This window comes from Adiantum capillus-veneris, chromosome 19 (assembly GCF_014529385.1).
Source record: "Adiantum capillus-veneris isolate H3 chromosome 19, ASM1452938v2, whole genome shotgun sequence".
Lineage (NCBI taxonomy): Eukaryota > Viridiplantae > Streptophyta > Polypodiopsida > Polypodiales > Pteridaceae > Adiantum > Adiantum capillus-veneris.
In genome coordinates, this window is record NC_140949.1 from 50,054,131 (window position 1) to 50,078,767 (window position 24,637).

The 24,637-nt window shown below is 45.4% G+C and overlaps 1 protein-coding gene across 4 annotated transcripts in view; it reads left to right on the forward strand.

The window, feature by feature from the left end:
- Positions 1–24,637, forward strand: part of LOC147433992 (2-Cys peroxiredoxin BAS1, chloroplastic-like) — a 56,585-nt gene that overhangs the window by 29,826 nt on the left and 2,122 nt on the right. The gene's annotated exons all lie outside the window — the stretch shown is intronic.

Below are 24,637 nucleotides of genomic sequence, written 5' to 3' on the forward strand. Positions count from 1 at the left end.
TTTATGAGCAATTAGCTGTTGCTGTTGCTTTGCAAGTAAATATCCTCTGGGTTGTTATCACTAGTAATTCTTCACCTTTTTAAAGCTCTTGCAACATATTTGGATGTCCAAAATCTTGGATATTATGTACTTCTTTTAGAGAAGAGTTGACAAGGTGTCCCTCTCTCCAATCATGGGTGGTTTGTTTTGACTTGTTATTTTGTGTTTTGTGCTTTTTTGGTCGGGGATCTTTTGCTTGTCCTTGTGTTTGATGTGGGTTTTTGTGCATATCGTATCTTTGCTTGGCGGAAATTCTCAGGAATTGGGGTGCCATGTGTCATATGCAGTCTACTTATCATTCGCTTGTACTTTGGATAATCTATTTGGATGGGGAAGGTTTTGTTACATGATGAATGAATTTAATAGCTAGGCCTTGCCCTTTATTAGAGTCAAGACCATCATAAAATCATTTTTTGCCATTCCATGAAAAGTCCTTGCTCAAAGTGTTGATAGTTATTACAATCATGGGAAGAACAAAAAGAAAGTTTTGATTTGTATCGTTGGGCTTACCGTATCAAATAGTTGTCATTATGCACATACTGCTTACAACTTGAATCCATTTCAGACTTTTAAAAAATTTAGGTCTTTAAAAAGAAATATGAAGCATTAGAGAGACTTTTTTACTTGGTTGGCCTAAGGGGATTTTCTTAAATGAAGCCTCAGAAAGCTCCACGTACCTTAATAAGTGGACGATTGAGATTCTCTCACACACAGCAGAACTGACTAAGGCTTCTCAGGGCTCTTCAGCACACAGAAGGGCTACGATGGGTTGAAAGCTTTAGAGTACTCGTCAAACGTCTGCACAAAGCCGGAAGGCTGGAAGCCACATCGGCCATTTTGACAAAGTGTTAGTAGAGTCCATCATCGACCTTGCCCAAAAGAGAGAGAAGCAAGCATTCAGATTCAACCTTCCATGGGCTTTCCATCATCGACCTTGCCCAGAAGAGAGAAAGAAGAAAGCATTCGGATTCAACCTTACATGGGCTTTCAATCTTTCATGGAAGCTTGAGTATGAGGCATAGTAACAGGAAATGGCCATTTTCAGGTCCCCGTTCTCTGTTCCCATCCCAAGTTTCCATTCCGTGTTTCAGACGTGAGTATCCGAAACAGGGAATGACATTTCATGCACGTTGCCGTTCCCCGTTCCCCGTTCCGGGTAACTTTGGTATGAGGCATGGTCTGCACACAGCCGGAAGCCAACATCGGCGGTTCCAACAAAGTGTTAGCAGAGTCCATCATCGACCTCGGCCAGAAGAGAGAGAAGCAAGCATTCAGATTCAACCTTCCATGGGCTTTTTGTCCTTGATGACAGAGGGAGAATCAAAGATCTGCAAGAGGAGGTTGAGTATGAGGAGGCTAAGTTGAAAGAAGAAGAGGAACAACGTGGAAGCAGTGGTGATGGTAGACATGATATCAGGAGTGAACACAACAGTCGACTTGATGGCAAAAATGATTGTAGCTTTAGGAATGGTGATCAAAGGACTCATAGAGAGCATGATGATCACAGGGATAGATACAAGAGATGCTGGGAGCGAGGATGTAAGGTGCAGCGGAAGTGAATGTTGAACTTTGCTCAAGATGAGTGCTCCGAACTGTGCTCAAGGGTTCCTTTTACTTACGGAAGGGAGAGCCTTCCGTTCTTTAGTGAGAGAATGCAAATGATCACAAACAAAGTGAATGACACTATGAATGAAGGTGCTGAGAGAGAGAGAGAGAGAGAGAGAGAGAGAGAGAGAGAGAGAGAGAGAGAGAGAGAGAGAGAGAGAGAGAGAAGAATACGACACCAGATTGTTGTCAAACCCTCCTCCAAGGGCCTCCCTCTCTATGGCGAGAGAGGTCTATGCTATTGATTGCACAAATCTGGTACAATGGTCTATTTGGTGAAGTTCAAGAACTATCCACCTATGGATGCAAAGTGGATGGAAGAGCATGAACTGTCAGAGTCACCACATGTATTGCAACTTTACCTTGAAGCCTTTGGGTTACAGCCTACATATGCCCCAACCCAACGTGTGCAAAGGAGGGGTAATGATATAGCTAGTACATCCAATGTACTTATGAATTCAGTGTAATAGATGGAAATGACAAAAGTATGAAGGTCTCATTAAGTCGTTTGTATCTATGTGTTACGACCTTTCTTGCGGATACATGCGATGATAAAAGAGTGCTAACAACACAAGATCATCAGTGTCGTGTATTTACGGTATGCAATCGAGGACGTTTGCGATTTCAAGAGGGGGGTATGTCACGAGGACGTGGCAACTGCTAACCTTAGTTGTTGGTTTCTTTCCAATGATTTTTGTTTTATTTTTGAGACCCTTTTTTTGAAGTTGCAAATGGTCGGACATTGTATGGCCAATGTGAACTGTAGTTTCACCCGTGGACGGGAAGTTGGTCGGTAGTGGAATTCGTATAGTAAGCGGATGTCTAGGCTCAGTTCAAGATCATGTAAGTCCCCCCGTCGCACTTAGCAAGTTGGTGGATACTAGGAAGTGTACTCAATAAAGGCACAAAGCCAAGGTGGAGTCACCAAAGGAAAGTACTTGACAGTTGGGCCACATCGCATTTTTGGATGCGGTCCCAATGGGGATAGATGGTCAGAAGACCAGTGGGAGCCCAACGGAAGCATCTCCTAAAAATTAGGGAACTGCTATTTTGGGCCATGAAATCTGTTCGCGTCATTACCTCCGGAATGACAAGGGGAACATTTTAGAACTCTGTTGCAAAGTCAATTGGGCAACCAGTCTGGTGTCACGTGACACATCCAGCCCTATGTGTCCGTGGACAAGCTACACCATGATCAGGGTTTAGTCAGTCTAGTCAGTCTAGATTTAGAAATGATCTGGTACTTTTGTGAGTCTATTCGTAGACCGTGCATGCCCAGTCACTAAGTGTAGATGCATATCCTCTGGTTGCACACAGCATGATCATCTGACATCAGTATTCCCATCAGAATCCATTAGAATCAGTTAGGGAAATTTTCCAGTGCATTTAGCCTATTTTCCCTATTTTTGGTATTTTTCACTTATTATTTTTAAGTGACTTCCCAACAAAAGTAGGTAGGGCAATTTTGCTAAGTTAATATATAAGCAAACCCAAGTTAGCACTTCCTGGAGAAGAGGCAACAGGAGCTTCCCGCTCAACAGGCACCTTCTCAGCAGGAACCCCCATCAGTACCCCCAGTGTTTTTGGTCTTCTTCATCGCCAAGACCTCACTTAGTCTAGCGTTTGCAGATTTCCTTCATCGCCACAAATACACTCAGCCCTAGCGTTTTCACATATCGCTAGCACTTCCACAGCCTGGCGTTTTCAGCCTCCCCATCATCGCCAGCCCTTCCTCAGTCACTAGCGTTTTTGCTAGCGTTAGCAGGCAGCCCAGCATTTTTGGTTTTCAGCCCTTATCGCAGCAGATGAGCAGCGTTTTCAGCAGTTAAGATTTGCAACAGATTCAGCCCTAGTTGGTTGCAGAAGACCCCCATTTTCAGCCCTCGAAAGCGCAGCCAAAACAGTAATTTTCAGCCACCGAAACAGCCCCAAAATTCAGCGGATAGAAGACCACTGATTTCAGCCCTAAAGTTGTCGTCATCACCGTCGTCGTCATCGGCATAGTCCCAGGTTGCATCAGTCCATTGCATCGTCATTGTACCACTTTGTGCAATCAATAGTAGACCACTCTCGTCGACGAGAGTGGGGCCTTCGGAGGAGGGTTTTACAACGTCTCTGGTGTCGTATCTCTCTTCTCTGTCTATCTCTCAGTCTCATACACTTGCACGCACAGTGTCCATTCACTTTGTTTGTGATCATAGCACTTTCCATTAAGAACGGAAGGCTCTCCCTTCCATAAGAACTAAAAGGAACCTTGAGCACAATTCGGAGCACTCATCTTGAGCAAAGCGCAAACAATCATTCCGCTGCACATAACATTGGTATCAGAGCTTTGGCAGTGTTCTGTATCACTCAAGGAAAGAACCACAAGAATCACAAGAATTTTTTTTTGCTTGTTGAGGTCGCACGAACCCAAGTTCGCTTGGGCATGTCGATTCCTAATCGTGTTTTTGAAGAGTGACAGGAATCCCAGGAAAGAAGGGCTTGTCCAGCCTCCCCTTGTGTCTCTTTTCACTCATTGAGAGCGGACCGTGCACTTAGCGGCCGGCCAATCGACGTGAGGTGGGAAAAAGCAACCTTGGTGTGAGCGCAAGGCCGCCAAGGGGTGTGTTGTGCGTGTACGGAGTGTGTATGCTAGAGAGGGGAAGAAGAGAAATGGGGAAGGGGGAGATGCACAGGCAGCCACTGTGTGGGTTAGTGGAGAAGAAAGAGAAGAGTCAACTCTACCTCTTTTTCTCCCTATATTGATTAGGTGAGAATCAAGTGTACAAGAGTGGTTTCCCACGGCCACCTGGCCTACACCCCAACAACCTCCCACTTGAAGGTCATGGTGGCCAATAGTGGCATTAGTATAGTTAGTTTATACAAAACTGATGAAGCATTGGCGAGGCTTCATCCTACACCCATAAGTTCTATACAATGTGTAAATCGCTCCGAGGCTAGGCTCTTTGTGAGAGCATCTGCGGGGTTATCGTCAGTGTGAACCTTGACAAGCTCGATACGCTTGCCAGCCAATGCATCTCGTATGACATGGTATCTGACCTCGATGTGTTTCGACTTTGAGTGAAACACTGGATTCTTTGCCAAAGCAATGACACTCTGACTATCACAATGTAGTACTGGAACCTCGTGAATGCCCAAATCTCCCACTAGACGAGCCAACCATATGGCTTCCTTGCTGGCGTCAGACGCAGCAACATATTCTGCCTCAGTGGTAGATGAAGACGTGCAATCTTGGAGACACGATCTCCAAGAGATAGCTGCTCCAGCAAACATTAACACATAGCCAGATGTGGATCTTCTACGATCCACGCAACCCGCATAATCCGCATCCGTGTAACCTACAATAGATGCATCACTGTTTCCGAAGCGTAAACACTTGCTAGCTGTACCTTTCAAATATGTGAGGATTTTCTTCACTGCTTTCCAATGCTTCTTGCCAGGGTTTGCCATGTACCTACTAACCACTCCCACTGCATGTGCAATGTCTGGTCTTGTGGCTACCATAGCGTACATCAAACTGCCAACTGCTGAAGAATATGGTACTTTCACCATTTCCTCTTTCTCAGCCACTGTCTTGGGAGAGTCTTCCTTGCTAAGTTTGGAGTATGCTTGCATTGGGGTACTCAATGACTTCCCCCCCTGCATACTAAAACGTTGCAAGACTTTGTGAATGTACTTTTCTTGAGATAATTCAAGAATTCCACGTTGCCTGTCTCTCTTGATGTGCATACCAAGAAAGTGATTGGCATCTCCCAAATCCTTCATGGAAAACTGAGTGCTTAGTATCTTTTTCAATTGATTGATTTCATCAATTGATTTGCCTGCGATAAGCATATCATCTACATACAAGATCAAGATGATTAAAGAACGATCGTTCAACCTTTTTGTGTATAAGCAGTGATCCTCTTGACTTCTAATGTAACCTTGAGACTGCATGAATTTGTCGAATTTTTGATACCATTGCCTTGAACCTTGCTTGAGGCCATAGAGTGCCTTTTTCAGTCTACAAACCAATTTTGTTCTCGTTGGTTTTTTGTTTCACATACGAATCCCTCTGGTTGTTTCATGTAGACATCTTCATCTAGATCCCCGTGAAGAAATGTTGTGTTCACATCCATTTGGACAAGTTCCATGTCCTGGATAGCAACCAAGCCAAGCACTGTGCGAAGTGTAGTCATCTTGACTACTGGAGAGAAAATCTCATCAAAATCCACACCTTTTTGTTGCTTGAAACCTTTGGCAACTAGACGAGCCTTGTATCTAGGCTCGGGATCTTCCGCTGTATACTTCTTCTTGTATACCCACTTGCAAGGTAAAGCATTTTTGCCTTTTGGTAATTCAACCAAATCCCATGTCTCATTAGCCACAATCAAATTGTATTCTGATTGCATAGCCTGCTCCCACTTAACGCTATCCTCCATTTGTATAGCTTCTTTGTAGCAGGTTGGCTCTCCAATGTTAGTGACCAAAATGTGGTGTATACCCGGCTCAAACCGCTCGGGCGCACGTGATACTCTCTCAGAGCGTCTCAGTGCCTGACTGCTGGACTCCGCTCTCTCCGGAGCAATAGTAGTATCTTGCACTTGAGGAGTGGGTGCAACACTACTGAACTGAGTTGGTTCGGAGGCTACATCCTCAAAACGAACACATCTGTACTCAATATCTTTAATGGGCTTCTTGTGCATTTTTGATTCATTGAAAATCACATGTGAGCTACGAATGACTTTGTTTGATTCTGGGTGCCAGAGACGATATCCCATCTCTCCGTTTGCACCATAGCCAATAAAGATGCATTTGTGTGATCTGGGATCCAACTTCCGACGAAGTTCTTTGGGCACATGTGCATATGCCTCGCATCCAAATACACGTAGATGCTCATAGCTTGGCCTTTTGCCAGTCCATAATTCCTCTGGAATTTTGAAATTCAAAGGAGAACTAGGAGACGTGTTGATGATGTGCACTGCTGTAAGAACAGCTTCCCCCCAAAATTCGGGAGCAAGCTTCGCCATAGACATCATAGAGACAACTCGCTCTTGAATCGTACGATTCATTCTTTCAGCTATCCCATTTTGTGCAAGTGTGTATGGAGCAGTAAACTGCCGCCGAATGCCTCTTCTATTGCAAAAATCCTTGAACTCTGTGGAGACGTATTCTCCACCATTATCTGTGCGAAAAGCTTTGAGCTTTGTTCCTGATTGGTTCTCAACCATGGCGAGGAATTTTTGGAATGTCGAAAAGACTTCTTCCTTACGCTTAAGGAGATACACCCACACCTTTCTGGTAGAATCATCTATGAATGTGAGAAAGTAGTTCGCCCCCCCTAGAGTTTTATGTGGCATTGGACCACACAAATCACTGTGCACAAAGTCTAGAGGTTCGCCTAGTTTCGTATTCAGTGGCGAAGATGTCAATCTAGTCTGTTTGCCATACAGACAATGCTCACACAATGGAAAGTCCGTGTAATCTAACACAGGTAAGTAGCCAAAACGCTGAAGTGTTTTCATTCCCTTTTGGCTAATATGCCCTAGCCGGCTATGCCACAACTCAGGAGACGGCAGCTCGGCAACATAGATAGAGTGTTCGTCGACACTCGAAACAAACAAAGAGTACAGGGATCCGTTTTTATTGCCTTTCATCATGATAAGGTTGTTCTTGCGGATCATCCAAGAACGATTACCAAAAACTGTAGTGTAGCCAAGATCATCCAATTGCCCTATAGAAAGCAAGCTTTTCGTAAGCTTGGGCACATGTCTGACATTCTGCAGCACAAAAGTAGTGCCATTATGCATCTGAAGTTTCACATCACCAATGCCTAATGTCAAGCTCATAGGAATCACCAAGCTTGACTATTCCATGCATGGATGGATAAGAGGAAAACCACTCTCTATGCGGTGTGACATGAAAACTTGCACCAGAATCAAGGATCCAATTCTGTGCATAACCCTCATCTTGTGCTACCAAAGCATCTGGAGTGGGATCTGAAGTGAAAATGAGAACATCTGAGGCATCTGCTGTCACCTCGGGATGAATCTCTGTGGGCATAATGAGCATCACTGGAGGAGGAGCATCCTCTACTGCAGTGATAGGTATGGGAGACTCAACAATATTGAGCTCCTCAATCTTTACTGTACTTTTGCCTTTGCCAGAATTATCCTTTTGCATGTTTTTTTGATCTCTTAGGAAACTGGGACAATCCTTTTTGTAATGACCCTTCTTGTGGCAATAGTAACACTCGACATTTCTGGCATTGCGGTCTCTACTTTGGTTCCTGTGTCTGCTAGGACTACGAGGATTTCGCTCTCTACTTTTGCTTTTGTATTTGTTCCTGTCACGGCCTCTTGCCTTTGTTGAACTGCCAGCCATATATGCATCTCCATGACTAGCATTATCGAGAGATTTACGACGAATCTCTTCAGTGAGCAACGCATCTGTGACAACATTGAATTCTAACTTGCCATTCGGAGCTGAATTGCTAATGGCTGTGCAAAAGATATCCCATGAACTGGGTAGAGAGCATAACAAGAAGATAGATTTGAGTTCATCGTCAAACTCCTTAAAGCCCTGAGATGTCAGCTGACTGAACAAGGAGTTGAACTCATTTAAATGACTGGAAACTGTGCTACCTTCTTTCATGTTGAGCTTCATAAGCTTTTTCATGAGAAAAACTTTGTTGGATGCACTTTTGCTCTCCCATGGTGAACATAAGCTATCCCAAAGTTCCTTGGTTGTTTTCTTTCCGATGATAGTGAAGAAGACTGACTCGGCTAGATGTAGACGTATCGTAGCCATGGCTTTTGCATCCAAAAGCTCCCATTGAGCTTGTGTATAATCATATCCTCTGCGTGCTCTTTCAACGGTTCTGAGAGGCCTTTGTTTATCAAAACATCTTTCATGTGCTCTTTCCACATTGTGAAGTTGCTGCCATCGAACTTCCGAATGAAATACTCCTCCTTTTCTGAAGAAGAAGCCATCGCTGATAAGAGGGTTTGAGAGGTGCCAAACTATGGCGAGAAGCTGTAGAAATTTGGGCAGAGTAACCTTTGTAGCGGGAGTGAAATCTCAACCGAAATAGACTCAAAAGTGTCAACAATGGAAGTCATGACTCGCGGGAAGTAAATCCGGCAGAGTCTCCTTTGTATGAGGAGTCAAAACTCAACTCAAAATGCATATAAATGTGCCAACTGCACTGATTGGGCATCTGCTGCACAAAACAACTGCTATGTGAGTGCCAACTCGGTGTCAAAAGCATAAATTACCGTCCAGATACATATCCTATGGCGAGGGTATCGTAAAGGGGAACTCAAGCTACCTGTATCACCGAAAGTGTCTCAACATTCGAGCACACCCCAGCTCAAAGAAAAGCTCACGCTATCGACCCTCCAAAAGGCTAATGTAGACACAAATGGACTAGCCACAGTCTCAGAAAGGGCTCTTCCGGTCCGAGTCTCAGAAACGGCCGGGAAAAACTGCCAAAATAGCCAAAAATGGCTCCACACGTAGTACAGTGGGCAGTGTCCGCAACTCAACGTACATGAGTAAAACCGCGCTCAAACAGACGCCAAGAACTGCTGCATGCAGTGAAAGTGATCCGTGCGGGGATATCTGCTCTCAAAAGAGCTCAGTAGCACTATGTGTGCTCACAACAAAATGCATCTGTCAACGCATGTGTCCGCAGAGAATCTGCTGTCGAAATGACTGCCAAATCGCCTGTGAAAGCGCTGTCTGGTAACCTGGAGAATCTGTGAGTGAATGGGCTGAAAAACCCCCCTGTAACCTGTAACCTGCGTGTCGGTGTCGCTATGTGCCGATTTCTGCCGCCGGGCAGAAATATGCTAGTCGAATAGCCGCCAAAGGTGTCGTATCCGTAAACTGTCGTATTGCGCGATCGGTGCGCTCGGTGCCAATGCCGGGTGTCACTCCTCTATGATAGAGGTACCTCACCCGCGCATGTCGCAAGCACGGTCGTTGATCGCGGGAACGCGCTCGTCCTGGGAAAACGCCCGGTGTCTGGGTCGGATGTCGGAGATCCACCGTAATGAGCAGTGTCGAGCCGGTGCGCATGAGCGGTGTCGATGTCGATGTCGCCTTCCGCCGCCGGGCGGAAGTGGCTAGCCGAGTAGCTGTAAAACGCCAATGCTCGAGCGGTCACCGAGTCGGATTGGTATTGATCGTAGATCTTGCTCGGTCTGTGAAGATTGCTCTCAACTTGTCGGACTCGGTTGCTTGTGCTCGCTCGCAAGCACGGTGTCAAGCTCTCTCTCTCTCTCTCTCTCTCTCTCTCTCTCTCTCTTGATTCTTCCGAGCCTCGTAGCTCTGCTGAATCCTAGGTCCAAGCCGGGTCAAGGCTGTGGTCGGGATGATCGGGGTGTCGAGGGCCTTGGGCGGGAATAGCCCCTTGCACACAAATAATGTGTGTGAGTTGTGAATAAAAAATTAATTTCAAATTCACTGTCTCACTGTCGAGCTTTGCCAAAACCGACGAAATGGCTTCCTCAGTCAAATCTGACGAGTTACAGGGGGTTATGGGTGTGTGTTTGTATCCCGAGTCTGCTCACGGCCATGCTTGGCTCGATTCCACCTACTGCTGCCCGGTTCTGCCCACTGTTGAGATTGCCCGCTGCCTAATTGGCTCAATGTCAAGCTTGTCAATGCTTTGGCCTCTCGGTGCTGCCCTGCGCTATCTCCTTATGCCCCCGAAATGCTCAAATGCTCATAGTGTCCATCTCCCAGCTCTGCCAAATGCAATCGGTTGCCTACTTGGGCACTGAGACTTGAGTGTGTGTGTGTGTGTGTGTGTGTGTGTGTGTGCGCTAAAACACACAACCAAGCTCGTGGTTCTTTCGATTGCAGCGCTGCAGCTTTGCTTGCCCCCTTCTACTCGCTCTTTGAGCGCCTGACTGTCGATTTGCTACCCGCCAAAATAATCAATGCCTTAGATTGTATTGCAGGCTCACGAGCACGTCGGGCTCCTGCTCTGTGTCGATACCTGGCTGCTTCGGCTTGCACACACTCTCTCTCCTATGAGCTTCCAACTCACTGCAGTCCTATCCGATGATGCTCTAGTGTTTGGATCTACTAAATTCTCCCCCTATCATTGTTTGCTAATTCCCTCCAAGCTCCTATGGAGCCTCGATTCGACTTCCCCCAATTGCTCCTTGCTTGTCACATTGCTGCCCTCGACGCTGAGTGTGTGTGTGTACACACACTTGTAAGCTTTGCAATGCTCTCACACCAAGATCCACTCTCTGTGTTGACCTTGGTCTCGATTTGATGTGCAGCTTCTGCTCGGACTACCCCTTCTGAGAACCTAAGAACCTGCTCTCGATTCTCTCAATTCCTTGAAGCACTTGATGCTCAAGCCTGCAAGGCTCTCTTCCAAGCCAAGCTTTGCAAACATAGATCTGCCAAATTTCCTGCAGAGCTTCAAAAATCCCAAGACTCCCTCTCCGATGGAGTCGTTGTACACGTCATGAAGCCGGGAACCGTCGACCTTGCCCGATCTCTCTTATCTGTGCCGGATCCGCTGTCACCGCCAAGCTCAAGCACAAGCTCCGAGCTTCGCCATAGCCAGCGAGCTCTATCGCTTCCGAGTCGATCGTCGAAGAGCGTTCGCGCGTGCGGTTCGTCGCCGCAGCTCTGATACCAATTGTTGTGGGTGTACGGAGTGTGTATGCTAGAGAGGGGAAGAAGAGAAATGGGGAAGGGGGAGATGCACAGGCAGCCACTGTGTGGGTTAGTGGAGAAGAAAGAGAAGAGTCAACTCTACCTCTTTTTCTCCCTATATTGATTAGGTGAGAATCAAGTGTACAAGAGTGGTTTCCCACGGCCACCTGGCCTACACCCCAACAGGGTGGGCCCGCGGAAAGGAGTAGAACTCGGGTAAAGAGAAGATCCTTTTCAAACACGGTTTGCAAGCGAAAGAAAACCTCAATAACCTCAAGACCCAAGACCCCAAGGGCCCAAGAACCCAAGTTCCTCGTGAACTTAAGAACCCAAGACCACAAGAACCCAGAAGAACCCACGACTTCAGAATGATCATCACTCAAAGTGGAATGGATACTTCGCTTGGAGGTGATGAGCATGAGAGAGGCGAAGAAGAATTTTCCCCACGAAGAGGTTTTTCCGACCCTCCCCCTTCCCCATCTACGACACCGATTGCACTAACTCCAATGGAGGAGAGCTGTTGTTTATGAAACAAAATTTACAACGCGAAGCAAGAAATGCCGCAAGAATGGCAGCCATAGCGCGTGAGCACGAGCAAGCACGCTTGGAAGCGAAAGAACGACAAGCCAAATTGGATCGTGAATGTAAAGAAAGAAAAGCAGAAATGGAACGCAGATACGCAGAAGACAAAGCAGAATGACAAGCAGAGAACAAAGCAAGACAAGCAGAATTTGATCGCAAGATCAAAGCAAGAAGGGAAGAGTTCTTGCGACTCTTCTCAAGCTCAGGCATAGATGCAAGAGATTCGGGAAAAGGAGACTCTCTCAGTCTCTTCTTCTCCAAAGCATGACACACAGGATTTGCGTGATTGTGTGAAGCATGATGATAATTTGAATGACAAGCATGATGATTTGGATGCCACAGATAAGCATGATGATTTGCATGATATTGCTAAGCATGATGATTTGGATGACAAAGACAAGCATGATGATTTGCATGATCAAGATGTGATTTCTCACGAGCATGATGATTTGCATGATCAAGATGTGATTTCTCACATGCATGATGAGTTGCATAAAGATGATGTGATTGTTCACAAGGATGATGTGTTAGTTGATGCTTTTTTCTAGCGAAACTAACCTCGTTGTAGATTCGATCAATCACAAGGACGATTCGATCATTCAGGAAGGATCGATCTTGGCTCTCGAGCCTAGGTCCAAAGAACCCTCACAGGAAGTATTATGTGTTCGCATGATTGATACGCACGTATTGTTCGAATGTTTCATTCGTGATCGTTTTCCGTATTTTAGTCAACATCGTTATGTGATCCCTTTTCCTAGGCATGACATATTGTATGTTGAGCACGTTTCTCTCATGGATGAGCACGAATGTATGCGGATTTTTCATGAAAAGCTGAAAAGTATGCATGTAAGGAAGTCACATTCCATGTCTCTTCCTTGGCATGACACAATTGCCGAACGAGCACATGAAAGTATGAGCACCAAGCATGGGCATTTCCGTTGCGAATTGCCACAATTGATTGCTTTAGATCATAAAAGAAAGATTCGATCTCTTTGTTTGCATGTGTTTGATGAACGGGTTGTCACTCCGTCTCTATGTTCATCTACAGTACATACACAGTCTTTAGCGAAGACAAGATTTTTTCCATTCACTTTACATGGAATGGGTATGTTCATGTTTTTGTGTTGGAAGTGGTTTCAGGAATTTTCAGCCATGGAGATTCTTGAAGAAGAAAGAAGTAGGTCTCTAGACGAAGTTGAAGGAAGGAAGGAGCCACATAAGACTTTGTGTCACTTTCGGTGCGGCCCAAAGAAGCAAGCGTTGCAGACCTTTATGAAGTTCAAGTACCGCACGACCCACACATCAGAGTGGGCCGGCGAAGAGTCCCTTCCAAGATTCCGGATGCTATTGGTGATCTCCCTCGACGCCATACAGTTCGGTACCAGTACCTCACTTTGAAAAGGAGGGGATGTCACGTGACACATTGTCACAAAGTGATGACGTGGCGGACAGTAGAAACCCTAATTTCTGCCAGAAACCCTAAAATTCCTGCAAACCCTAATTTCTGCCAGAAACCCTAATTTCCAGAAATCGCGGAGGCGGAATATTAAAAAAAAAAGAAAAGGAAAATTTTGAGCGACGCAAATCTTAGCTTTTCGCTTTGATTTGGGAGAAAGAAAGAGAAAAAGAGAACTTGCTTTTTACTGACTCTCATTGAGAGAGAGAGAGAATCTGCTTTTGCTTTCAAGCTTTTGGGGCTCTGCTTTTGGGCATCCCTTGTAACCTTTAAATTAGTGGTGAGGGCCTCACTTCTCAGAGCATCTGGACGCAGAGTCTGAGAGTGAAACCCTAACCGCTCTCTTGTACTTTGATGATTGATTAATACGAAAAGAAATACCGAAAGGGGCGCCAATCTTTGGGGCCAATATCTCTAGGCACGGAACTCCGTCGGGCCAGTGCAAATCTATTGTGATCTATGAATTGTTTTGAACTGGTTATTTGGTGCTGTCGTGGTTGATTCTTGACTTGGAGTGTCCAAGTCTGTTACAGTGGTATCAGAGCATGGCCGATTTCTCTTCTATGAGAAATCCGATCCCCGAATTTTTTTTCCGCGGCACCTATGGCTTCAGGCAATGATCAGTCGACTCCCTCTGCATCTGGAGATGCGGGCTGGGATCACAACGAAGATTCAGACAGAGTATGGCCCGCCTCGAGGCTACTCATGCGGAGCAGCAAGAGATCGAGCGTCGTCAATTGATCGGCGATGCAACAAAGATGATACTCAATTTTGCCAAGGACCCGAAGATGGCAAAATATATGAACCAGACCTCTTTGGAAGAGGTACAGATGGAGTGGCAAAGAACCACAATACCACTCCCGAAACCCGCTCTCAAGAAACCTTCTGCCTCCAAGAAAATATACGGAGAAGGAACTGGAGAATGTGGTTGATGCACGGATTGCTCAGCTTTTTGACGCGCAAAAGAAAGGCAAAAAGCACGGCAAAAAGCATAAGAAAAGCACTGACTTTCCAGGTTATTCGGGTCGTCAGTTGACTTTTGACAAGGCAAAGAAACAGAAGAAGCGTGTTCGATTTGAAGGAGTACCCAGTTCTTCTTCTTCTTCTTCTTCTGATAGTTCTTCTAGCTCCTCGGATTCGAGCGAAGAAGACAGAAAAGGTAAAAAGCGAAGCAAGAAACAAAGCTTCGGAAAGGGCAAGAAATAGGCAAAGAAGGCTACATCTCGCCCAGAGACTGACAGTTCTACTGAGGACTCGTCTACAGACAGCTCAGATTCCGATGATGGAAACTTTTATGCGAACAAGAAGAATTTTTTTTACAAAGCCAACCAGTATGACTTTCTCGAAGATGAAAGCAAGAAAGTCCGAGAGTTTAAGGAAGGTGGCCACTCGATCAAGTTTGATACTTTTTCAGGATACTCGGATGCTTCGAAGGCTTTGTTTTTTTTTTCAGCAGTTTGACATCGCTTTCGCGGGAGGACGCTATTCAGAGCACTCCAAGATTCGGAGAGCTGCCTCTTACTTTAAGGGGAATGCTCGTACTTGGTGGTCCACGCTTCTATTAAGCAAGTCTGTGCCAGTTACATGGCTGAAATTCAAGAGGCTTTTTATTTCTTCTTGGTTGACTCAAGAGTTTGAGCGAGATATATAAGTTGCTTGGAACCATCTCCGGATGACCAAGAGCGATACAGTGAATTCTTATTGTGAAAGATTCTGGAGCTCTTTTCTACCCGCCTCTTCATTCAAGAAGATCTCGTTCAGAGAACAGATTGAGCGGTTTACCTTGGGTCTACCTACAGAGATCCGAGATCACTGCTTGGAACAGAAGTTAGCTTCTATTCAGGAGTTGATGAGTCATGCGAAGCGGGGCTTTGCCATTCACTCTAGCAGTCTGACCTACCCCACAGATGAGGCCATGACACAACGAGCCGAACAGACTTCTGGGAATGAAAGTAGAAAGAAAAAAGAGCAACCAAGAGAAAAATGATGCACGACCCAAGCTTACTCTTGAGGAGAGAGCTCGCTTCATCAGAGAGGGGAAGTGCTTTGGATGCGGGGAACAGGGACATATCTCCGCGAAGTGCCCTAATAAGGCACAGAAAGAACAGAATGATAAAGACGACGACAGGTCTGAGAGTTCGAGAGCAGCTGAGAAATGTGGCAGAAAAGGCAAATAGAAAAGCAGAACTGGTACCACATGGCGTGGGACCTGCACCGAATCTAATGATGAAAGTACAAACTTTGCCGCTTTTGGGGCAAAGTGCAGGATCGGGAAGCTCTTTTGAAGGAGCCAAGGCCAACTTCTTTTCACTTGGAATTGGCGGCTCGATTTGGAAATTACGCCCAACAGACTGACGCCACAGGCGGAGGTAGTTCGACTGGCACCCGGATGGGATGTTGCCATTACACCGAGCATTGGCAAACTTTGTTTTCAATGACAAGGGTGTTCAGGGCACGCGAGTGACGTTCTACTCGGGATCCCTTGGTACCACAAGAACTACACCGTGGTTGACTACCGGGCGGAGAAAGCGACTTTGATAAATGAAGGGCTTAGAGATTGTACTTGATGAACATCAGTTTCTTACTCATTCTTTTGGGAGAGAACTGAACGCTGGATAAAGGTTGAATATGTTTTGACCTGATCTAAAGAACGCCAAGATTTTTCTCCACACTCATGCCGATTGCTTTTCAGAGGGCCTAAAGATCAAACCATTGATCTGATACCTGGAAGCACGCCACCGAATCGGCCACCTTACCGTGTGAGCCGAGTACAGAATGAAAAGATTATGAACCCAGTGAAAGACCTCTTGGAAAAGGGTCTTGTCCAGCCTAGTACTTCACCGTATTGCTCTCAAGTGTTGTTGGTTTTGAAGAAAGACGGATCTTGGAGAATGTGCATCGATTATAGCACTCTCAACGAAATCACCATCAAGAACAGATTTTCGATTCCTAGGATCGATGATATACTCGACAGGTTACAAGGATCCTCGTGCTTTAGCAGGATTGACTTGAAGAGTGGATATCATCAGATCAGGATAGCGCTGAGAGATGTCCACAAGACAGCTTTTCGGACGACTTTTGGGTTATTTGAGTTTTTGGTAAACCTTTTGGCTTAACCAATGCTCCTGCGACATTTAACCGGATGATGGACAAGATTTTTCGAGAGTACAGGTTATTTGTTGGCACTTTCTTTGACGACATCATTGTTTTCTCCAAGAATGAGGCAGAACACAGAGATCATCTGCTTCAAGTCTTTCAGGCATTACGAGATCACACGTTAGTGATTAATGCAAAGAAAAGTGAATTTTTCCTACCAGAGATACACTTTTTGGGACACATTGTGTCAGAGAGGAGTGCAAATGGACCCGGCCAAGATAGAGACTATCCGTGATTGGCCCGACTTGAAGAATGTCCATGAAGTTAGAAGCTTCTTGGGACTGTGTTTGTACTACAGGCGGTTCATACGAAAGTTTGCAAAGGTTGCTTCCCCTTTGCATCATAGTAACAAGGAATGGCCGTTTTTAGGTCTCCGTTCCCCGTTCCCATTCCAAGTTCCCGTTCCGAATCCCCGCTCCGTGTTTCAAACGTGGTACCCGTAACAGGGAATGGCATTTTGTTCCGCGTTCCCGTTCCTCGTTCCCGTTCCGGTTTCCCGTTCCTGGTAACTATGGTTTGCATACCTTGACTCAGGAAGGAGTACCTTTTTCGTGGGGATCCACAAAGGTGACTGTCTTTCGGACATTGAAAGAGAAATTGACTACGGGACCTATTTTGACTTTGCCGGACTTGCAGAAGTCATTTGAAGTATATTGTGATGCTTGTGGTCGTAGTCTGGGTGCGGTCTTGATGCAAGAAGGCCATGTCATAGCTTACGAGAGCCGTTTGTTCTCTAGGCCGGAGATGACAACACAGATCTATAAGAAAGAGCTTTTGGCGGTTATCCATGCTCTTACTCACTAGCGGCATTACCTACTCAGAGCGGATTTTACTGTCTTTACAGACCATCAGAGTTCGCGCTATTTCTTCTCACAGAAGCAGCTTTCGGAAAAGCAGATGCGGTGGGCGAACATCTTGTCACAGTTCCACTTCCAGATTGTCCATGTGCAGGGACATAAGAATGTGGTGGCAGATGCTTTGTCTCGGAAACCGTTGGTTCTGGCTGTTTCCGCGATACATTATAGGAGCTTCGAGAATATGGTCGATCAATATGCCACAGATACAGATTTTACAGATATTTTCACACGGATACGGGATGGGGAGACAGTAGCTGGATACTCCCTTCGGGAAGGCTACTTGATGAAAAAGACTATGTTGTGCGTTACACAGCCGTTGAGGGAGAAGGTTATGACTGAATGCCACTGTCCACCTTTTACGGGTCACCGCGGCATTGCTACCACCATGAAAGGGGTAGAGAGATATTTCTTTTGGCCGAGACTCAAGAAAGACGTGGAAGAGTTGTGCGCAGTATGCCAGAAGGTCAAGTTTGACAGGCATAAGGCATAGGGATTGTTACACCCTTTTACCCATACCCACCCGCCCCCTGGGAAAATATTGAAATGGATTTCATTTTTGATCTCCCGAGAACACAGAATGGTCACGATGATTTTCCGATTACATGGCACGCCTGAGACGATTATCTCCGACAGAGACCCCAGATTTATGAGTTTGTTTTGGAAGGCAATTTGGGAGAACATTGGCACGCAGTTGCAGTTCTCGTCATCGTTCCACTTGCAGACTGACGGGCAATTTGAGATTGCCAATTCAGTGATTTTAGATTTATTGAAGTCTTGTATCTCGGATCAGAAGACTCAATGGGAAAAGAACCTATCTTTGGTGGAATTTGCCTACAGTAACACGATACACTCTTCGACGGGGAAGACGCCATGTGAGATTGTTGAAAGTGCTGCGAAGGTTCCATCCTTCTTGAGCACGAAAGATTAGATATTTGAAGCAGATGAGTATTCGCGAGATTTGGATACGGCTTTGCCAAGGTTCGCGAGACTTTGGAGAAGTCTCAAGAACGACAGAAAAAGGCAGTGGATCGCCATCGTCGCGACTTGAAATTGAAGGAGGATGATTGGGTGCTCTTACTTTTGAGAAGGCACGCCTAAGAAAGAAAAAGGGAAAGGAGAGGCTTTTTCCAAAGCTTAGTATGTGATACTACGGACCTTTCCAGATTACTGAAAAGATAATGGATGTCTCCTTTTGATTGAAACTGCCAGATACTTGGAGGATTCACAATGCATTGCATGTGAGTCTCTTGAACCCTGTTAGGGGTGATGTGCCTGATGATCGGGAGCCTGATGAGCAACCCGAAGTGGAAGAAAACGAGGAGATCCTTGTTCCTGAACAGATTTTGGCACATAACGATACGAAGAAAGGTAAAGTCCGAAGGCGGTTCTTGGTTTAGTTCAAGAACTTTCCTGCATTTGATGCGAAGTGGATGGAGGAGGAGGACCTAGCAGATACTCCTCGGATTGTGAAACTTTACCTCGATGTTTTGGTTTAGCATAGTCTACTCCAAACGGAACCCAGAAACTCAGCTTGGCCGAAGATCTGGTGCAGTGGGATGCACAAGAGGGGAGTTACTCCGCTCCTTTGTCAACAGATGCCTCGATTTTGATACTAAAGTCACTGATGTCTCTTTGAGCTTCAGGGATATTGAGAGCTGACAGTATTCTACTGGATGACTTTATGAAATGGAATTCCTGATTATGATACTGATTTGTTCTTGACTTCTTGTGAGTGCAAGAACTGATAGACGAAATGACTGCAGCGTTTTGGTCTACTTGATCTCGAATAGACATGATTGCAATAGGGGTTAGTCAATCGGACATCGATGAGGTCCCGATTGGACCTAGATGTGATTGCTAGCTACATTGCCGATAAATCATGGTCTAAGATCTGAATGAATGTTGAATGTCATGTGATGTCTTGTGATGTCTGGTGATGTCCTGTGATGTCGTGTGATGTGACTGTCGATTTTGTACATGTGCTAGATGTGTGTTCCTAGTACGTAGGTACTAACAGTCAGTGTCTGCTAAGACGGTTTATGGCTTTTGTCGGTTTTGCAGGCGTAATCGCGGTCGATTACAATGCTTTCAAGAGGGGGGTATGTCACAAAGTGATGACGTGGCGGACAGCAAAAACCCTAATTTCTGCCAGAAACCCTAATTTCCGGAAATCGCAGAGGTGGAATATTAAAAAAATAAATAAAGGGAAATTTTGAGCGACGCAAATCTCAGCTTTTCGCTTTGATTTGGGAGAAAGAAAGAGAAAAAGAGAACTTGCTTTTTACTGACTCTCATTGAGAGAGAGAGAGAGAATCTGCTTTTGCTTTCAAGCTTTTGGGGCTCTGCTTTTGGGCATCCATTGTAACCTTTAAATTAGTGGTGAGGGCCTCACTTCTCAGAGCATCTGGACGCGGAGTCTGAGAGTGAAACCCTAACCGCTCTCTTGTACTTTGATGATTGATTAATACAAAAAGAAATACCGAAAGGGGCGCCAGTCTTTGGGGCCAATATCTCTAGGCACGGAACTCCGTCGGGCCAGTGCAAATCTATTGTGATCTATGAATTGTTTTGAAGTGGTTATTTGGTGCTGTCGTGGTTGATTCTTGACTTGGAGTGTCCAAGTCTGTTACACATATCCAACCCTATGTGTCCGTGGACAAGCTACAACATGATCAGGGTTCAGTCAGTCCAATCAATCTAGATTTAGAAGTGATCTGGCACTTTTGTGATTCTATTCGTAGGCCGTGCATGCCCAGTCACTAAGTGTAGATGCATATCCTCTGGTTGCATACAACATGATCATCTGACATCAGTATTCCAATCAGAATCCATTAGAATCAGTTAGGGGAATTTTCCAGTGCATTTAGCCTATTTTCCCTATTTTTGGTATTTTTCACTTATTATTTTTAAGTGACTTCCCAACAAAAGTAGGTAGGGCAATTTTGCTAAGTTAATATATAAGCAAATCCAAGTTAGCACTTTCTGGAGAAGAGGCAGCAGGAGCTTCCCGCTCAACAGGCACCTTCTCAGCAGGAACCCCCATCAGTACCCCCAGCGTTTTTGGTCTTCTTCATCGCCAAGACCTCACTCAGTCTAGCGTTTGCAGATTTCCTTCATCGCCACAGATACACTCAGCCCTAGCGTTTTCACATATCGCTAGCACTTCCACAGCCTGGCGTTTCTTCAGAAGCTCATCCCAAGAGGGGGCACTCAAAAGTGAGAGCGGAGGCTGATTTTCTCATAAGTGCAACTACGGGTTGTGTGTGTGTGTGAGTAGTAAGTGCAGTTTCACAGCTTAATGGAAAGCTTGCCTTCTCCTTTGTCTCATGTACAGTTCTGGGGGTTTTATGCGCGTTTTCTAAGGCAAGAGCCTTCTGAGCAGGAACCGGATTAGCTAATTGCTAATCCCCCACAGGTACGTACAATTCCATTGCGAAAGATTGCGAATTTGGAGAGTTTTCTCGTGTGAAAACTCGTCAAATCATAGGAGGCTATCACAAGACGGGCACCACGTGCCAACGAAAAAGAAGAGACTGAACAGACTTTTACTACTTCAATAATAGCTGAATTGAAAGAGAGAGAGCACATGCGACACGGAGTGACGGAATTCCACCTAGAGAGTACTAGCCCCAAAACTTGGCGCCCCTTTCGATATTTCCTTATATTATTTGAACTCAGTACAATGCCGGTACTCACGCTTTGCACCTTCTCACCGAAGTGTGTTAGAGAATGAGCCCTCTGCACATATTTAATGGCCCTTGGCCTCAAAAGCAGTTACATAAAAAGTAGTAAACTCAAAAGCATCTGGTCCAAAAGCAGGTGCTCAAAAGTTGCGAGCGTAAATCACAAAAATCCCTATAGGCGGCCACGTCAGCAAGACAACGCTAAAAGTAAAAATCCGTACGATTGCCACGTTATGTGAAACCGGCACGTGGGGCGGTAGGCTTTGGCTTTCACCTGAAATTCTTTACTTTAGACACACACACACAGAGCACTTTGCAAAGAGAACCTGCGACAGGAATTAACACTTGAATACACACACGGCTCGGAAGCTAGAATGCCCTGAGCAGACGCCGACAACCTGTAGGCCCCAGAATTGGCACCCCTTTCGATATTTCTTTATACTTTGAGAGGGAAAATTACAAAGTAAGGTCTTGGGAATCCTTTACCTGTATCACACTAGATACTACCTGATTTGGCCAAATTTCGGCAGCATAACAGCCCCAAAACTTGCGGGAAACCAATTCCCCTGCTGGAACTCACTTCCATTGGCATAAACCCTCTGATTCCTGCCCAAAAACAGTAAATTCAGCTCGCTGTATTTACTGGTTTTTTCCCTGTTTTCAGCCCCAAACAGTCCCCTAGCTGTCCTCTGCCAGTGGTGCACGATTCCAAAGAGTTCTGGCGTCCGTATGGCTGAAAAACAGTCAATTTTCTGCGCGTACACAGCGCTGAATTTGCACCTGTACGGTGAGGTTATGACCCTCACCGGTGCCTGCTTTGGAGTAGCAGCTAGCTACCCCTGTTCCTGCTCAAGGAGGCTGTTGCCTCAGCCCAAAAGCATGAACCCACACAGCTGTACATCAATCAAATGAAGAGCCCTCTTGTGGGGCATCACATAACTGCACGTAGGGGAGAGAGAGAGCAGTGTGTAGTGTGCAGGGCATCACTCCTAGCACCACATTATACATGAGAGGGAAAGAAAGCACTCCATAGCTCTTAACTTGTGGTGACAGGTTCTCAATGAAGCATCCCCCTAGCATAAATCGAGCGCCCCCTCTTCTGCCCTTAACCTGTAATGCATCTGTGATGCAAAAAGGGGAAGATTTTCATGGCTGCCAAAACCTGCGTATCGCTGAAAACGCAGCAAAACAGCTCTGTAAACACGCATCTGATGCCTTCAAATGCTGAAAATGAGCTCCTTGGTCCTAAGTGAGTTCATGGGAAGCTAAAAAATGGAGAGAAATGACTGAAAATTACAGTTATCAGCCTCCAAAACTGCTCCAAAAAGTCAGTTACGAGTTCTGTTCTCCCAAACTTGGTAAATTGGCCAAAAAGTGCCACTTGGCACTCATACATGCAATTTCCTCGCATTGGGCTTCCTGCTTAAAAATCTCTCAACTGGTGCATCAGTTGACTTTGCAGCAGAGTAATAAAATGTTCCCCTGGTTATACCGAAGGTAATGACGCGAACACATTTCACGGCCCAAAATAGCAGTTCCCTAATTTTTAGGAGATGCTTGTGTTGGGCTGCCATTGGTCTTCTGACCGTCTATCCTCATTGGGACCGCATCCAAAAGTGCAATGTGGCCCAATTGTTGGATACTTTCTGTTCGTGATCCCACCTTGACTTTACGCCTTTATTGAGTTCACTTCCTAGTATTCACCAACTTGCTAAGTGCGACGGGGGGACCTACATGACCTTGCACTGAGCCTAGACATCCTCTTACTATACGAATTCCAGTGCCGACCCACTTCCCGTCTGCGGGTGAAACTACCGTTCACATTGGTCATACAATATCCGACTATTTGCAACTTCAAAAGAGGGTCTCAAAAATTAAACAAAAATCATTGGAAAGAAACCAACAACTAAAGTTAGCAGTTGCCACGACATAGTTAACAGCTGCCACGTCCCCGTGACATTATGAGTCAGCGCGAAATCCGAAGATCCGTAATGATTGCCACGTCATCAATTTTTACGCTATTTTTTGTGTGTGTGTGTGGGGGGGGGGTCCAGCTTTATTTTAATGCCTTTATGTCCTCTGGGCCCCACCGGGCAGTGAAAAAACAGGGAATTACAGCACACTGAAATTCTGTTACAGCTCACTAGAAAGCTTCTAAATTGCGAGGGAATCAGTCCTAGACAAGTACTTTTGACCTACAGGGGTTTTAGCATCGTTATGTTGCCGAAATTGGGTCAAAAATCTGCAATTTCAGCCCTCGCCAGGTTTGGACAGCTTTGCAAGACTTTGATCTACGTGTTCGGATCATCTGTTCTTAATTGAATAAAGAAAATACCAAAAGGGGTGCCATTCTTTGGCGCCTACAAGGTGTCGGTCTTTGTGTGCGTATGGACGATCTAGTCGTTGGATATGTGTAAAGTTAACAATTAGTTGAATTAGCACCGCCCTCTATTGTGTACAGGCCGGTTATACCAACACACACACACATAGGCACACACACACACACACACACACATAGGCACACACATGAGCTTAGAACTGGAGATGATGCCGTGTTTGTGTGGGAGAGAGAGGAAGACAGAGAGAATAAATGTACTGAAGAAGGTGTTAACTTGTATTGTGCACTCACCTTCAAAGCACCCATGGATGGTAAGTCTAAAGGTTTAGTTTTAGATTTGCTCAAAAAGATTTGCTCGGTGAATGGTAAAACTCCATCGTTGAGAAACTATCTTTGTGGCCTTCTCCTCCATATGCTTGACATCTTTGGGATCCTTGGAATATCCTAGGAAGTGATCTGGAAAGCTGCAAACCTCGGCCTGCCTCTCAGCATCACTGTTAAGACTTTTTCATGTCACCATCCAATTGGGAAGTCTTTAGTCATCTTGGTGTTCTGGTCACTGGGCATCGTGATCCGACTGTAAAAAAATAGTGTTCTGGCCATTTGCAACCCTTGAATAAACACGGTGTGCATGCATTTGCTGAATTAAATATTCAACAATATACAAGATACATCCCAAGCCTTATGCACATTAATCAAGTTAAAATTATATTTCAACAATATACAAGATAGATTCCAAGCCTTATGTGCATTAATAAAGTTTAAATCATATGGGAACCATTGAGTCGATACATGTGGAGAACGGTCGTTACTTGGAGAATTGGTTGCAAGCTTTGAGCTATCTTGAAGAGGATACCCCAACTCGCTTGCAATGTCTTCGACAGTCATCCTACCATCTTGTCGTAGGTACAGCCTTGGCCATTTTCATTGGAGTCCTTATTAATTCTTTTCACCAGAACTGGTAGCCATTTATATGTGGAAAGGTAGTGGAGAATTGAGAAGAATGGAGTAACAAGTTGGAACCTTCTGTTGAGGGTGACAAGGGAGGCCTTCAGGGACCAGATTGCCACAAGGATGAGGGACCTCCTTGGTTTGTTCTGTGGCCTTCAAGGCTGCTTTGAAGGGCGGTACAATTGTGGGAAGAATCTACGGGTAGAAAATACAGAAGTGACAGAAAATGCCATGGTGAAAAGAAACAGTATAAATGCGTAGGCATTCCTTCATAAATGCTACCTTGGTTCGCAATGATTTTCGG